Source organism: Protopterus annectens, chromosome 10.part0, assembly GCF_019279795.1.
Source record: "Protopterus annectens isolate FY-2018-M chromosome 10.part0, PAN1.0, whole genome shotgun sequence".
NCBI classification, from domain to species: domain Eukaryota; kingdom Metazoa; phylum Chordata; order Ceratodontiformes; family Protopteridae; genus Protopterus; species Protopterus annectens.
This window is the reverse complement of record NC_056744.1, coordinates 1519224193-1519236692: the sequence shown is the minus strand read 5'-3', so window position 1 is coordinate 1519236692 and position 12500 is coordinate 1519224193.

Below are 12500 nucleotides of genomic sequence, written 5' to 3'. Positions count from 1 at the left end.
CACTCTAAACCACCTAACATTTCATGCATAGCCATACAGCCTTGAGCTGCTCAAACATCCTGGCCAGACTGAAACATCTGCAGAAGTATCAGGAACAAACAAACCCTGCATAAGTAGCAATATTCTGAAATATAACAGCTGTACTCACATGTAGAACAACATCTTCTAGCCACTGCACACAATCCACGGGAGTCATGAAACTAATATATCTCTGTCTGTCTCCATATAGCTGTTGCAATACATCACAAACAACACATCCAGGCCTTCTTCCTCGAAAGTAAGTCAAAGGGACAATGCCCAAGTGGAGTACTCAATTATACACCACTGTTGCCATGGTATTGGCTAATGGAATAGCTGCATAGCTGATGTGCATGTAATTAACTACTTTGGAACACCAATTGGTGGTCAGGATAGCACATGTTACCGATATTTAACTATAAAAGGATAGCTTGTCACACATTCAAACCATCTGTATATACCAGCAGAACATTACAAAGAAGATTGAAATACAAACTGAAAAAGATTGAAATAACAGTCAACGACACCTCAGGTTACTAATAAGGTATGTAGAACATTCAGTAAGTCTGTGTATGAAGTACCTGAACTGTAATAATTAATAATGCATATAGTGGAAAAAGTTATCTTGTAGTGATGTATTGTTGAGCATAGTAACGCTTGTAGTATTTATGTGTGTACTGCTGCAGGTCACAAGGAAAACACCTCATACACCACAAGGGATGCTATATAAGGGCTTTGAACCCAACAATTCCTCTCCAGCTGCTGTCAGTGGCAGGGTTGGTCCAACAAGTATGTGCTATAACAGGGGATAGTATATGTTGATATATTGTAACAGTAGGCATATGTATGGGTGTATTACTGAGAATAACATGTCGAAGGTGGGCCTACTGTGCAATTATGATTTGCATTGTGGGATATTGTGCCAATAACTGTGTAGTGTACAGTATTGTAGGCAGATATGTATTACATTTTACATAGCATTACTGTTATGTTAGGCAAACATTAGTTATGTCTATTGTCATTTACAGTACACAGTAACAGGATACATATGACTTGTAGTCACCCGACAGTTTATCAGCATGATAGCAAAGTAAAATGGAAGAGCTACTTAACTAGCCATGCACATAAGACATGTAATTGGTTCATAGGTAGGTACTAGGCTGTCTGCCCACGGGATTTATAAGCCTAGCTAGAGTGTGTTGGCTTCCACCACCCCCTTAGGTTAGTTCCCTGTGCCTCTGAACAGGAGAGCCATTAGTTCCCTGTGCCTCTGTCCAGCAGAGCCACTGCAGTGATCCCCAGGGTACATGTCTGTCTCCCATCCACCCGTCAAGGTTTCTCTTGAAGAGTGCTAGTGAGAGGCCCTGCCTGGTGTACATTAGAATCATGTTCCAAAGCATGGGGAGTCTCCGGGTCAGAAATCTATCCCTCCAGCACGTCCTAGTTATCATTGTGGTTAGGTTTATATCCCTAGAGCATGTGGCTCTCAGGGGCTTTTGTTTAATTGGAGCATATCCAGCAATACTGTGTTGGACATGGGCCTTGTATGTCAGGCAGAGATCACTTCCGGATGTATGCAACCGAGTACAGCTGGAGTTTATTTAGTTGGGCTGCATAGGTCATCTGTTTGAGGTCAGTAATCCTCTTGGTGTGGTACTGTTGTGGTGTTTCAAGCTGTTGCAGTTGTCTTGTAAGGTACATCCCAAATGGGGTGTTGTATCCTTTAATGGGTCTAATAAGTCATGAGTAGAGAGGCACAATGGCCTCCTTTGTTCTGGATGCAAACCCATTTGAGATTAGGGGGGCCACGTAAAAGAATATTCCAACCACCTTGGCATTATGGTTATCAAAGGAAAGATTGCTATCTACTTGGGTCCCCAGATCCCTTATTACCTTTTCTGTATGTAGGGGACTCCCACCTTTGTGGTAGTCTGCAGGTAATTAGTTTTATCCAAAGGGGATGACTACGCACTGTTTGGCATTCAGCTTGAGGCCATGATATTGACACCAGGCATCTGTCTCAGTGCGACCCTTCTGGAGGGTGTCTGTATCAGCTGGGGAACCAATTATGGCCCCTAGTTTGCAGTCATCTGCAAACCTTTTCAGCCAAAGTCCTCCTGTGCTTGCCTGTACCTCAGAGAACTATGTAACGAAGATGAGGGGTTCTAGGACTGAGCCCTGGGGGACGCCACTTGTAACTGGTTTACAGTTGGACCTAGGGTATGCAACTCTTACTGTGTGGGTTCTGTCCGTGAGCCACTTTGCAAACCATCTCGTGAAGTAGGAGTTAATGTTCAGGTGGATGGGTATGTCGATAATACCAGAATGGGGAATGGTGTTGAAAGCGTTTGAGAGATCAAGGTAGGCTGTGTGGACCTCCTTACCCTCATCTAATGCCTTGGTAACTGTCTCAAAGAAGTCCACCAGGTTTAGGAGGCTGGTCTTCCCTTAACAAAGCCAAACTGGGTGGGATCAAAGGTTTGGAGGTACCCAATGTCTCTGTGAATGAGATCCATGATGATGTGCTCCATAGCCTTGCAGACCAGGCTAGTCAGGCTTATAGGGCAATAGGTCCCATGGTCCGTTGTGGTGCCACCTTTGTGGAGTGGGATAACTGTTGCTGTGTGCCATTCAGGGGGCACAAAGCCTGATGTGAGGCTATTATTGAACATGATGCTTAAGTGGGGAGCCAGTTTGTTCTAAAGTTCGTGTAAAACTCAGCCTGGGATGTTGTCCGGTCCCATGGATGCTGCGATATTGGCTTTAGATAGTGCAGCTTTTACCTGTGTAGTTGTGATTACAGGGACTCTGCATTCTTCCTGTATAGATATGGGCCCTTTAAGGGGTGAGAGGGGGGTAAAGGTAGCACTGAACCTATCTGCCAGGATGTTGGCAATATCACTTGGTTCTGTAATGTTCGTGCCTTTGTGCTGTAACTCAGAGCAGATCTGGGTGTTGCCATTGAGATTTTTGACAAAGCTATAGAATGCTTTGTGGTTGTCCTTGGAATTAGTGGTGGTTTTGTTTTCATAGCTAGCTTTGGAGGATCTTATAAGGGATCTCAGCTTCTTACTGAGGCTGACCAGGGAGCTCCTCCACTCATGGGATTGTACTCTCTTTTGCAACAGTTTCTTCCTTCTGTTGTACAGTTTGTTTATGGCAGAGGACCACCAGATTGGATTCCTTTTTTGGAGGATATTGTCTTGGTTCTTTTTGGGATAGCACAATCCATGCACTCGTGCAAGTGCTTATAGTGTGCATGTGTGTAGGATTCAGCAGTTGTAACTGTATTGTCCATCTGCATGGGTGTCATGAAGTTTACCACTTCTGCCTTAAGAAGCATGAAGTTGGCTTTGTAGAAATATTTTACTTTGGTTTCTTTAATGGGGGAGGGGGTGGGATGTGGATATCAAGGGTGATTAGCTTATGGTCGGATTGGGCCAATGAGGAGTTGACTTCAGGTGTGGAACACCGATCACTCATGTTGGTAATGCCTAGGTCTAGGATATTGTTGCCCCTGGTGGGGGTGTGGATAAGTTGATCCAGGGCATTGGAGTTTATGAATTCCAGAAAGCATTGAGCTAATGAGTTGGTGCATGAGTAGGTTTCCCAGTTAATGGTGGGGGTAGTTGAAGTCGCCCATTAGTAGGTTGTTTGGTTGAACCCTAATAATTTCCAGTACATCAAGAAAAGAGGAGTGGGGATCTTTTGGCATGGTGGGGGATCTGTAGCAAGCTACAATTTGGATTGCAGTTTTGCCCAGAGTTAGTTGCACTTGGATAACCTCAGATGCATTGTGCTAAGCAACTAGCCTGGAGGGATGGACATCCTTAATGAATATGGACACACCTCCACCTTGGGTGTTTCGGTCCAGGTTACATGGCTGAAAAGTGTGGTACGAGTTATAGCCTGGTGGTGCAGGGGTGCTCTCTGGAGCTTTGAACCAGGTCTCAGTCATTGCATAGATATCGATGTTCTCCATTACAAGGAGGGCCTTGGGTGAGTGCATTTTGAGATTTAGACTTCCAGCATTGAGTAGCATTACTCTCAGTTTGTGCTTGCCTGTTCCTGTTATGGTGGTGAATATGTTATTTGAACCTTGCCTAAAGAAGGCACTATAGGGGCAACAAGAGCCTTAGCCAGTATCCAGAATCCCAGGGGTGACAGGTGCAGGCCATCTGTGGCAAAGCATCGCAGTCTGTTGACCATGTCATCCCAAGCAGATGGATACTGAATCCCCTTAGAATGACACCAGAAGCTTAGCCAATTGTTCAAGTCAATCATTTTGTCCTTCTACTGTGGTATCATTCTGGGCGATGGCAGAATGCTACTCAGGGCTAGGGTCATACCTGCCTGGGCTACAAGATCGGAGAGCTCTTCCATGTCTCTTTTCATGTAGTCCAGGGAGGTACATCTCAGGTCATTAACACCAACATGGACAATGACAGAGTCATATTTGTACTTGTTGTGGAGTGACCTGAGTGCGTGGGTTATGTGGTGGATCCTGGTACCCAACAGGCAGCTGACAGTAACCTTCTCCTTGTTTAGCCTGGTGAGTGGGACATCAGTGTGCCTGACTATAGAGTCACCTATGACTAGTGTGTTGGGTATGTTGTTTTGCCTTATTGGTTGTGGTTGAGTGTAACACTGAGTCTGTGGACTATGTGTCATTGTGGTTGTGTTGGGGGTTGGAGGCTGCTTGCATTTCTGCTTTGGAGGTCTCTGTTGCTTAGACAGATTGTTATTGAGAGCCTCCATGAATGTTTTTGTGGATTTTGTGGAATGTGTGGATTTTGGTGGTGTAGATTTAGTGAGACTATGTGATGCATGTGGTGTGGTGCAAATGTTTACCTTCTCCACATAACTGTCAAGTTTAGTCTTGGTTGGAGAGAGCTTTACCTCCAGTTTGGCTAGATAAGTGCATCTCTCACAGGTTGTAGTGTTGGGTGGTAGGCGGAGAGGGTTGTCTGTGTACATGAGACAATGTCTACATTGCCTCAAGATGCCCAGATTCATCAGATAGACAGGAGAGACCACTGGGAGCTGACCCTTGGACATGCCTGAATATAAAACTATTTTCCCCTAGATAAGTGATGAAAGTGAGTACAAGAGCTGTTTTACTCTAAGCAAGTGAGAAAAGTACGAACAAAAACTGTTTACCTCTAGGTAATGAGGAAGATTGAGTGCTATAGTAATTAGTAGCTTATTTAGTGCTTACAAGTTCTGAACAAGTGCTGAGCATGAATAAGCAATCCAGATAGGGTCTTGGATAACATAAACCCACTGTCCCCCCCCAACAGGTACACAATCATATATCCATGTATACTACAGAGCCCGTGTAACCACAACTATGCAGGTACAAGCTGCACTCAGGCTGCATGGGCCCTGTCCACATACCAGGTTGTATCATACACATATGGCAAAACTAGTTGTTGTCCACATACACATCATGTAAAACATAGCTTCATGTCAGGCTGTGTACACACTGAATGGTGCACACCAACATTTATCACAACCCACAAAGGGGGAGACACCAGTTATAATGGGAAGCACTGCACTACTACCCTGCTGAGTCTGGTCTGAAAGGCAATGAACCTTGATCAACTTATTTGATGTCAGCAGTACTGATGTAGATGACAGTAAGGTTGATTTCACACTGCGTATCATAACCTTACCAGGTCATAGGACATCATCACCCATACTGTGTTCCACCTACACTCAGTATACTAGATGTACATTCCTATATCACAGGAGTGTTTTGCAATGGGACTTCTGGCAGAAACAACCCTACAGAAGGTGTCTGAATAATACATGCACATCACACCAGTGCCAGCTGCAGTACACAGACTAACAGAAGGCATTTGCCTATTGAAGTATGCGAATGACTATGACCTTGGAGCAATAGCTGACTCTGAGTATTGTGGACAACATACAGAAGGGGCTTTGTGGGTGAGGTGTGTGACATATGGCCAAAATCTGACAGGTACAAATTGCATTGTCACCCCTATGTTAATAACCCTGTACCCATGAACTACCACCTAGACAGCGGTCAACATAATGGACACTGTGTGTAAGGGATGCAGCTGGGCAGTTGTCTTTCCTGTGATAGTTACATCACTACACCTGTCAGGCAGTCATATGTGACAACCCTAATTGAGACAGGGTGCCATCCATGAATATAGAGATCATTGTTCTGCCATACCCAACGCTCAAGTGACCCATATCAGATCACATATTTCCTTTAAGGGGTATTGGCCATGTTCAGATGGCCTACACCAGCCTTCCCAATCCCCATCTCCACTATGTAGCATGATGCCTACCCTGAATAAAGCCATGTCCAACCCAGTGATGTTGGACATGCTACACGTACACATCCTGATCATAAACACAGGCTTCCTGGACATCCACTTTCCTAGTACAAGGATCACCACATGCTGGACAGATCCTTGTCCCATACACTTTACATACTCCTGCCATACTATGCATCCCTGTCCAGCAAAGTTGCACATTGCCCCCCCTCTCAGACATGGTGTGATGACCGCATGATAAATGTATCATTAACCCTGTGGATCAGTTATGTGGCACTGCTTGACCTGGCCCCAGAAACCCACCTGTCAGCTACAGCTAGTAACCTTTCATCCTAGATTCATACATGGCCCAGGGAATATAGCCTACTAGTTGACTTTGACCGTACATGCTATAGTTGATATACATCCCTGCAAATACCATCAGGCTAGCCAGTGTCCCATGTATATCACTTGTGCAACACAGGTGATACATGGCAGGATGTTGAACTGCTGTACAGTGCCATGTAGATGTATATGGCAAAACACATACATGTAAAACTTTCAGTGAGCAAGTCTGCAGGGTCACAGGTCATGTCCGTTAAGGCAGTGTAAGTCTTTTATATGTGAGATATACTCAGCATCAAGGTTGACTGCATTAATGTGGACACATCCAGGCATGTGCTGATAGGTAAGAACACCAGTACAGGCAAACAGACATGCCCACATCAAGACAGCATCCACATGGAGTATGAGCAATGTAATCAGGTGACACACACACATATATGGTGATAATATCCAATTACCATTGAGTGTCAAATGTGTGTGACACAAACATGTCAATGGTGTCAATGTCATGTAGATTTGCAAAGACAACTATTTAATCACAATAAATGTGATACACATGTATGTTCAGCTGTAGCTCTGTACGTCTCTGTGAGTTACTGTGACCCATCTCCATCATTATGTCTTCCAGGTATGCCGAGTGCAAGGCTACCACCTTATACCCACTTGGAGAATGAGGCCCTCATCCTATACCTACATGACAATCATCATGTCCTGTTCAGCCATGTGCCACAGGATGCACAGCAGCAGGATGCCCTGTGGCAGGAACTTCGCAGGAGGGTTAATGATGTGGGTGGCCACAACCGCACATACCAGCAGGTGTGCAGACACTGTACATACCTCATTAGATGGGTGAAGCAGTGTGCGAATGCAATTGTCAGGGAACAAGGTGCAACAGATGGTGGGCCACCAACCCAGCCCCCACTCACACATACCGAGGAGCTACTGGCCAACCTGGGGATACCTGCAGAACAACATCCACAAGCCTTAGCTGATATCGTGGAGATGGGTGTCTCTCAACCACCGAGCGTGGAGATGCCTGGTAAGTCACTACTGCACATATAACAAATATATTCCATATAGTTACATGTGTCACTGTACAATATATAATGTAACATCATATGCAAAACATGTATACGCACATGCCACATACTATAGTATGCTACTCTGTGTATGCACACATGTGCATACTCCATAGTATAGTCTATTGTACTGGCTTATGTATTAACATGCACATTGTACCCTGTAGCTATCATACAGGCGTGGATAATGATCATACTGCTGTGTCACTCCTATTTAGGTACCTGTGGCTTTCTGCTGTGACAGCAGCCTGTTGCAGGTGAAACTGTTATTATTTATCAGGCATGTTAATGCACAGATCTATCTGCCATGTGGTCATTTACCATATGTACACATAATGTATGGTCCTGTCACAATATACAGGTTGGACCTGCAATGCATCACATTGGCTACCCATGTGCAATACTTGCAAACTATGTGAAACACTGGCATGAAACCTCACAAACTGTTATTGCCAGATGTGTGGACAACTGTGCATACAATGGTGGAGGTATTGTTCACTGTATGGACATGTACTACAGATCAGAACTACACATGTGGGGAATACAAACAGTACTACACAGTGAACTGGAGTATGGCCAGCCCACAGGATTCACCAATGTGGATTATACCCCTGCTATGAATGTCACACAATGTGATGTGCTATCTGACATGCCCATGACATCCAGTGGGCTGGCTGCAACACTGCTTAACTATCCTGAAAAGCATATCCCACATACCAAACATACAGCCTTTGTCTGCATAATCCTGTCGTCAGTGGAGCATATGGCATCTATGAGTTTATGTCATATGGGACAACACATTCATGTGAAATAGATGCCTGTCACAACCATTTGGCCAACACATGTACACACATGGCCATGGAGGATGGCCAGAGACATTAAGCAACACACACAGTAGACATGATGTGCTTGTGTGTACACTCTGTCGTACATTGGCTCCACATGGTCCAACTATGGCTTTTGTGTGATGGTTATATTGCAGATGTGGAACACTAGGCATCCTACAGGCCTGTGTACATCTTGTGTAGGCGTGACATCAATCCACCACATAAGATGTGATGAACATCTTGAGTGTGTCACAACATGACAGCAGTCACCTGTACAGTATCCACAAACATACACAGACAACCACATCAGCCCACTGATACAGTACATTCCCCTTGCTGGTGTCAGACATCACTGTCATCCTTGTCCTCGTGTGTGTGTGTGTGTGTGTGTGTGTGTGTGTGTGTGTGTGTGTGTGTGTGTGTGTGTGTGTGTGTGTGTGGTACACAGATGCCATGTGGGACATGGTGTACTGACGAGTTTGCCATGTCTGGCCATAGTTGCCAGGCAGCAGCAATATGGTTGCAGATGTGCAGGGGAGTCATCCATATACCCTTCTGTGACCTGTGTCACACATTCCACATCATGGTTTAGTGTGTATACACCTCAGTGCCGTGGGTCACATTCCACAGTATATATGTACTGTATCTGAACACAATCATGGCTATGAACTGTGTCTGTAACTCACACTGTATAGCGAAACAGATGCCTCATTATTCCATGCAATGGTCATGCACATCAGCTAAATGTGCAGTATATCTGTATTGCAGACAGACAACACTGCATTGGGACACCATTACCCCACTGTATATTTGACAGGACACCATTGTGTTAAACATGTATGCATGTCATTGCATACATCAGCAGATCACATGTGATACTACATGTGATTGTCAAGGTCATATGCCACACATCAGGCAGGTGTACTGTTAACCTGTGCTGGTCTACATGGTGTAACACAGAGATGCATGCTAACTACTACTATGACTGTGTAATTTGCATGCCTTCTGCTATGACACATGCATGCTGTTGCGTGCAACCCAGGGATGTATGATAACTACCACTATTATTGTCTGTGCTGCATGCCATCTGCTGTAGCACATGCATGTTGCATGCCTTCTGTCATATCACATGCATGTTGGGTGCCATAGAGTGTATCTGTGTGTGTGTGTGTGTGTGTGTGTGTGTGTGTGTGTGTGTGTGTGTGTGTGTGTGTGTGTGTGTGTGTGTGTGTGCCTATTGTATAGATTGTAATGTACAGTTCTTGTCTGCTCCTCACAGGTGATGTAGGTGCGTTCCCTTCCTGCAGTCCATCTGATGTTATTGTCCCCACAGACTCTAGCACTGATGATGAACGTATGATTGAGGCACAGGCAGGGTTGTCAGGGGCTGAATCTGTGCCATTGGTTGCCATTCCACCTATATCCCCCTCATACCCACACACAGTTCTCATGCCAACACATACCCCACCACCAGTGGCCATAGAAGAAGGACAGTTGGCTTGGGGTAGGTTGGAACAGGAAAGTGTGGAGGCTATGGAAGGTGTGCCTGCACACCATGGTGTCAGTCAACTGACTGGTGATGCCCCACACAGACATGTGGCCAGTGCTGCTCGTATGAAGACCTCTGGCCAACATTCCCCTGCAAGACAGAGCACAGCAGCTGGTGTCACCAGACACATGTTTCAGGCTGTAATGGAGGCACAGGCACGTGCTGAACAGCACAACAGAGAAGATCAGAGGCTTCAGAGGGCATTTGTCCATTCTTTAAACAATAACATCCAGGCAATGGCAAATGCTCAACAGCAGATTGCTAAAGTTTTGGATAGACTATTGGGTGACATGGTTGGAGTCCTTGACCATGACATGACAATCCGCGAGCGTGAGCTGTCTGTGCTGGAACATCTGGTAGGAGTGGAGCGTCGGGCACGTGGATGTAGACCAGCTACATCACCTGTTTCAAGTCTACGTGAACGAGCTACCTCACATGCCCGGTCCCATAGTGGCGGTAGCAGCAGTAGTGCAGCTGGTGCTGTGCTGTCCACATCAGGACACAGTAGGCCACGTGTATGTGGCCCTGGATGGTCCCAACAGGGACACGGTTCCAGTGGACATGTGTCATTAGACCATACCTCCCAACTGTCCCGACTTACTCAGTTTTTACCGAGTTTTGGGGTCCAAATAATGGGGTGCTACAATTCCCGAGTGGCACCCCTTCATTTCCGAGTTTTTCTCAGCTTTTTTATTTTAATTTTTTTCCCCGGTTTTTGAGCTGACATCATCATGTGCGTGATGACGTCAGCGCCATCAGAGCTATCAGCCTGTCATAATTGAGCTTGCTTTCTGGCTGTTCAAATAGAGAGTGGGAAATATTATCTTTTGGCTGCATTTAAGTTGCTGTGTAAACATATCTGGCTGGCAGAGACATTATTTTTTGGTGCGAGCCGTTAAACTGCTGAATTTTTTGGCTGGTGACTTCTTTATGTGTGAGCCGTTAAACTGCTGATGTCTGAACAGAAACAGAGCTCTTGCATATCGGTATAAGACTAACTGCTGTCTGCTGATTGAACAGAAACAGAGCTTGCATTACATACCATACCGGACTACATTCGGAAGGGTAGGTTCTTATTTTTTTCAGAGGGTTGTGTGTGTCCCTGTCTGTTAAAACTGCTTTTTCTGGCTGGTTATATTGAACAGAAACAGCTGTGTGTCCATTTTTTTTTTCAGCGAACAGAAACAGAGCTGTGTGTCCGTTTTTTTCCGAGGGTTGTGTGTATTGAACAGAGCTGTGTGTCCGTTAAACTAACTGCTTTTCTGGCTGGTGACATTATAGTGAAAAGAAAGAGCTGTGTCCATTTTTTGAGAGAACAAACAGAGCTGTGTGTCCGTTTTTTTCAAAGGGTTATGTGTATTGAACAGAGCTGTGTGTCCATTAAACTGCTTTTTTGGCTGGTGACATTTATATTGAAAAGAAAGAGCTGTGTCTGTTTTTTAAAGAGAACAGAAACAGAGCTGTGCGTCCGTTTTTTCAGAGGGTTGTGTGTATTGAACAGAAACAGAGCTGTGTGTCTGTCTGGTGACATTATATTGAACAGAAACAGAGCTTGCATAAACTGCTTTTCTGGCTGCTGATATTATATTGGTTTTGAACAGAAACAGAGCTTGCATAAACTGTGTATAAATGCTCCAATTGTAATACACCTGGTGGCTAGAGACACTCTGGCTCAAGCCCTGTACCTTGAGTACAAGGTAAAAAAAGCCTAATGTCCATAGCCACCACTTGTGAATTTATGCCTCATATTTTTTATCTGTTCCTTATAAAATCTGTTTTTCAGAATTTTTAATGCAAAGAAATCACTGAAGGGTTGAATTCACTAAATTAATGACAGGCATTTGAATTTCAGACTTCATATTCAGAAAATAAATGGTTATTCTAGCAATTGTTTATAGTAGTAACACATTTTATTCTAGCAACCTTCCAAAATTATACAAGCAATGTTTAAAATGTGTCCCTGGTTTTTGGCCTTTTGGCCTTTTGCCCCCCTCCCAAAAAAAAACTGAAATTGAAAATAAGTGCAATAAGCTGTGCAAGATGCCTATGGCTTACACTACTGTCATTTATTTATATATTGTGTGGGTGTGGAAGTAGACTTTTATGATGGAAATATTCTGACTTTGGTAGTTTTGTCATTATTGGTTCATGCATTTTGTTTTATTGCCTACTGGAAAAATGTTCAAACAATAAATTTAAAATGCGCTCTAAGAAGTGTGCTGTATTGTACAAGGAATATAATTTAATAAAGTCGAGAAGGTGTATCAAAGAACACGTGTATGTTTTGTGTGCAAGGGGCCAATGATTTGAAAACAGCTCAAAGGTAATCTTTATCCACCACTGGCCAGATGCATTTTCTTTGGATGTGGTGTGGGTTTCAATGCTGTTTCAATGA